The sequence below is a fragment of the Asparagus officinalis genome, chromosome 10 (assembly GCF_001876935.1).
Source record: "Asparagus officinalis chromosome 10, Aspof.V1, whole genome shotgun sequence".
Taxonomy (NCBI): Eukaryota; Viridiplantae; Streptophyta; class Magnoliopsida; order Asparagales; family Asparagaceae; genus Asparagus; species Asparagus officinalis.
Window position 1 is genome coordinate 33893463 of NC_033803.1, and position 5796 is coordinate 33899258.

General features: G+C 37.3%; 1 pseudogene; it reads right to left on the reverse strand.

Moving 5' to 3' along the window:
• LOC109826624 lies at nucleotides 738–3410 on the reverse strand (annotated as a pseudogene).

Below are 5796 nucleotides of genomic sequence, written 5' to 3' on the forward strand. Positions count from 1 at the left end.
ACTTTGAGGGAGGGAGGGAGAGAGATTGGTTGATGGGAAGAAGGAGATGATTGATGAAGAGATTGGAAATCCTTCGATCGGTCGGAGTCGGACTCCGAGGTTGCTTAGGGTTTCTCGATTAGGAAATATAAATGGAATTAAGAATAATAATAATCGGAAATGGAGTTTTAGTCAGCGATCACTCGCCCGCTCCTCTTTTTCTTGATGGAGAAATCAGCGTCGTAGAGGAGCAGCGTCGCAGGGGTCGAACGCTTTTTTGACAATCCGGCAAAGTTTTCTTTTTTTTCCCAAATTTATGATACGTACCAGCTGGGGAAAATTTTTGGGAAAAATGTGTCCAGGCCCAAAAAACAGAAACTTCATGTGCTGCAGCCCATCCTAGTTTCCCCCATGTGGTTCAGCTCCTTGAAGTGTGATATTTTGTGCTGCAGCCCTTTTTTAACAATTATTACATGCCAGCTAAGCTAAAATCCCCAAAATAATCTTCTCCCCTCTCCTCAATCAAACTCAGCTCTCTATCTCTCTCTCTCTCTCTCACTCTCTCTCTCTCTCTCTAAAAACAAGGGCTTTCTCAAGCTCGTCGCCCTGGCCCTCGCCCTCCTCGCCGTCGCCACCTCCGCCCACTAAGTGAAGTCGAGAAAAGCAGTAACTTCAGTAGTGAAAGAGACTTATTTATACATGAATTTTGATTATACCCATATGCCATGGCAGGGGTCCTTGCAACATCCTCTATATCTTTAATGATCGACTTCAGCAGAGCAACATGTATTTCTCCCAATAATTTTGAATCCTGCAGAGATACGAGGCTAAATCAATATGAAGCAACTAGCAAGGCAGGGTATGCAGAACAACCAGGTGCAGAAAAAGCATAGTCCAGCATTGATTTGGTCAGCCAGCATATGCAGAGTACGATTATTAAGGTTGATAATGTATATTTTCAATGAATATTATCATTTTTCAGAACTAATTTTGTTCCCACAGATTTAAGGAGAAGAAAACAATGAAAACTTGTGAAATTAGAAAAGTATGTGACCAGTAAAATCAGTGGGTTAGTTCTAATCTGCACAGTGTTAGTTCTATTCTGTAGCGTGTTAGTTCTAATCTGCACAGTGTTAGTTCTATTCTGTAGCGTGTTAGTTCTAATCTGCACAGTGTTAGTTCTATTCTGTAGCGTGTTAGTTCTAATCTGCACAGTGTTAGTTCTATTCTGTAGCATGTTAGTTCTAATCTGCACAGTATTAGTTCTATTCTGTAGCATGTTAGTTCTATTCTGCACAGTGTTAGTTCTATTCTGTAGCGTGTTAGTTCTAATTTATACCACGTTAGTTCTATTTTATACCGCGTTAGTTCTAATTTATACCAAGTTAGTTCTAATTTATATCACGTTAGTTCTAATTTATACCAAGTTAGTTCTAATTTATACCACGTTAGTTCTATTTTATACCGTGTTAGTTCTAATTTATACCAAGTTAGTTCTATTTTATACTACGTTAGTATAAAATATATGCTGCATACCTGGGAAGACTCCTGCAAATCCGTCAGCCTTCTCGATAAGCTCATCAATGTCAAGCTCGTTGTTCTTGTCACCAAGAAGAATAGTGGACGGGTACATGTTAGTCCCCATACCAAGCCTTCTTCCGGTCTCTTTACCGATAGCGAGCTGATCACCTGTGATCATCTTGACATTGACGCCGAGGTTTAGGGCACGACGGATGGTCTCAGCGCTGTTGTGCCTCGGTGGATCAAAGAGCGGGAGCAACCCCACGAACTGCCACGGTGCGCCCTCGCTCTCCTTGGTCGCCTCTGGGACTTCTTGCCTTGCAACACCCAATGATCTAAGGCCACGATCAGCAAACTGATCAATCATCTTGTGGACCTTATGCTTGGCGTGTTTGGTCATGTTGCAGAGGTCGATGATCTGTTCGGGTGCGCCTTTGCTTGCCCTGTGCAATTTTCCGCTCTCGTCGATGTAGGTAATGGCCGTGCGCTTCTCGACTGGGTTGAAGGGAAGGAAGTGCACCTCCTTGATCCCGGCTCTCGCCTACTCAACAATATAAATTCGAGATATAAGTATTGGATATGAGAGCATGTTTGGCAACTTCACTTAAACTAGGTTAGTGGAAGAAAACCAGTTTAGGTCCTAGTCCTAGTTTGCAAAAAAAAATAAAAATGGACCACGACTTAAACTGGTTTTCTTTTGAGTCAAACTTGTCTCAAATTGGTTTTTTTTTGGTCCATCTTCTGTCCAAAATTGAGTCGAACTTGTCTCAAATTTGTTTTGAGAGTTGCTACTTAACTGACCCCGATACTTCTGTTTGTGTTTACAAAAAAAGAGATCTTTGATTACCTCCTTAGGATCAGCGAGCATGTTGACAATGGAAGCATCAATAGCGTCCTGGTTCTCCATCCTAGAGGCCCTCACAGCATACAAAACAACTCCGTCTCTGTCGACACCCTTGCGAAGACCTCGATGAGGCTCTTGTCGACGGTGAGCTTGTTGAGGGTTAGAGTCCCGGTCTTGTCACTGCAGAGGACGTCCTCACTGCAGAGGCTGTTATCCTCTTGGTGATAATTAAAACTAACGTAGTATAAAATAGAACTAACTTGATATAAATTAGAACTAACGCGGTATAAAATAAAACTAACGTGATATAAATTAGAACTAACTTGGTATAAATTAGAACTAATGTGATATAAATTAGAACTAACTTGGTATAAATTAGAACTAACGCGGTATAAAATAGAACTAACGTGGTATAAATTAGAACTAACACGTTACAGAATAGAACTAACACTGTGCAGATTAGAACTAACACGCTACAGAATAGAACTAACACTGTGCATATTAGAACTAACACGCTACAGAATAGAACTAACACTGTGTAGAATAGAACTAACACGCTACACAATAGAACTAACACTGTGCAGATTAAAACTAACACGCTACAGAATAGAACTAACACTGTGCATATTAGAAATAACACGCTACAGAATAGAACTAACACTGTGCAGATTAGAACTAACACGCTACAGAATAGAACTAACACTGTGCAGATTAAAACTAACCCACTGATTTTACTGCTCACATACTTTTCTAATTTCACAAGTTTTCATTGTTTTCTTCTCCTTAAATCCGTGGGAACAAAATTAGGTCTGAAAAATGATAATATTCATTGAAAATATACATTATCAACCTTAATAATCGTACTCTGCATATGCTGGCTGACCAAATCAATGCTGGACTATGCTTTTTCTGCACCTGGTTGTTCTGCATACCCTGCCTTGCTAGTTGCTTCATATTGATTTAGCCTCGTATCTCTGCAGGATTCAAAATTATTGGGAGAAATACATGTTGCTCTGCTGAAGTCGATCATTAAAGATATAGAGGATGTTGCAAGGACCCCTACCATGGCATATGGGTATAATCAAAATTCATGTATAAATAAGTCTCTTTCACTACTGAAGTTACTGCTTTTCTCGACTTCACTTAGCAGAATGTCAAGTACCTCTCATAAGTTCCTTAACTACGACGACCAAACCAATCCCCTATTTAAACAAAGTCTTGATTCCTGCATTATCATCTCCTCTACATTTTGTGAAAAGAATCTAAGAGAGAGAGAGAGAGAGAGAGAGAGAGAGAGAGAGAGCTGGGTTTGAAGGATTGAGGAGAGGGGATAAGGTTATTTTGGGGATTTTAGCTTAGCTGGCATGTAATAATTGTTAAAAAGGGCTGCAGCACAAAATGTCACACTTCAAGGGGATGAATCACATGGGGGAAACTAGGAGGGGCCGCAGCACATGATGTTTCTGTTTTTGGGGCCTGGATACATTTTTCCCAAAATTTTTTCATAATTAATATTATCTTTAAATTTTTTAAATATATTATTATTATCCTAATCTATTCTAATTATCCTACCTTCTTTGGAAAAATCTTTTTATGATCAATATTATCCTTAATTTTTTTAAATATTATAATATTATTCTAATCTATTCTAATTATCTTATCTTCTTTGAATTGGTAACTAAATGATTTATCTTATTCATAATGAGACTTAACATGTTATTGGTTAAAGAAATACGTTTTATATAATTCAAATCCTTTGCTTATTTCAGTTCGTAGAGAAATCTAAAAATCCTATGTTAGCTAACACCTAAATATTTTTGAACTTCGTAAAAAATATTCTCCAAGTTTTTTAAATTATAAAAACACTCGTACAAATTCAAAATTTTATTAAAGCATCTTGAAAATTATAAATTTTTACTTATTTCAATTAAGTGAGAAATCTGAAAAACATACGCTAGCGAGAAACTAAAAGTTTTTATACTTTGGAGAATATATCTTGTAAGTTTTAAAATTTGTAAAAACACCCCTAAAATTTCAAAATTTATAAAAAACACCTTAAAAATTCAAACCTATAAACACACTAAAAACCTACAAATAACGCAAACAACCCCCGAAAATTTATGAAATTTACAATAAACACAATGAACTTTTTACAAATTGCAAAATAAAACCCTCAAAATTGTAAAATTTACAAAAATCCTAATAATTTTCAACCTAACAGTACATTAAAAATATAGGAATTACAAATATCTCATACATAATTTATAATTTATACAAAACACCCTTAAAGTTTTAATATTACTAACAAACCCTTAAAATTAAAATTTACAAAAAACACCCTGAGAATTTTAAACTCATTAGTAAATTAAAAGCATAGGAATTATAAATAGTATATAAATAATTTATAATATGTAGAAAAGGCCCATAAGTTTAAAAAAAATGCAAAAAGCCCCTAAATTTTATAATTTATGAAAAAAATACTATGAGAATTTCTAACCTATAGACATTAAAATGAATATGCAAAATTACTAAGAACCCCTAGAAAATTAGGCTCTTTTTTAGCACAACGTTACATAAGGAACGGACCTAGACAATCCACATGCTAGCCCGATTCAAACGGTAGTCGGTAAAGGCTCATCAAATCCGTTGATGACTGAGGTTTGCCAAAAATCCTATGAACATTGTGGTTATTTATTCCAAATGGAATGAGAAATCATAATAATAGGAGTGTACTAAATAAAAAACTTTATTTTATTAATGAAATTAAATCAAGAGAGATACAAAAGTGGGTCTGTCAATTCGAAGAAAATTTATGGCTACAAATCCGCTGTTCTAGTCTAGAGAGCTCCTCTGCATAAGCTTGATCAAGCTCAGTCTTCAGATCGGTCCTGACAGAATCCTCGGTAGCGGTCAATGCCTTCGCAGCTTCATCCTTCATCTTAGCTAGCTTCTCCTTCTCAGACTCAAACTTCGCGAGTAGTTGCGCTTGAGCACGTTCCACGTCGACCAATTCTCTTTTCTAGGACGGCGTGAGAGTCCTCGGCATATTGAAGAGCTCTTTCAAGATTGGCTATCTCCTCACGGCTTAAGGTTAAAGAGCTGAGTAACTCTGCCTTAGTCCTCTCCTTCCTTAAGCAAACTGCTTCCATTTGCATCACGTGGCCCTGTTGTCTTCTGAGCTCAAGACCGGCAGATGTACGGGTATCGTGCTTAGTCTTCAACTTTGACTCAATTCGAGCGGCTATATAAGATGAAGCACCAGCAGCTTGGAGCTCCCTAAGCCTTTGAAATTCCTGCTCCAGACGACCCAAGTCTGCTGTAATAGAATCAGCCAAGTTTGGATATCCTTCTTCTCTAATTCCCGTCACTTGACGATCAAGAGATCGCCTGAATTGGTCGAAGAAAAAGCCTTTGTGAAGGATGTTGTCGATCATTATGCACAAAAAGGAAAT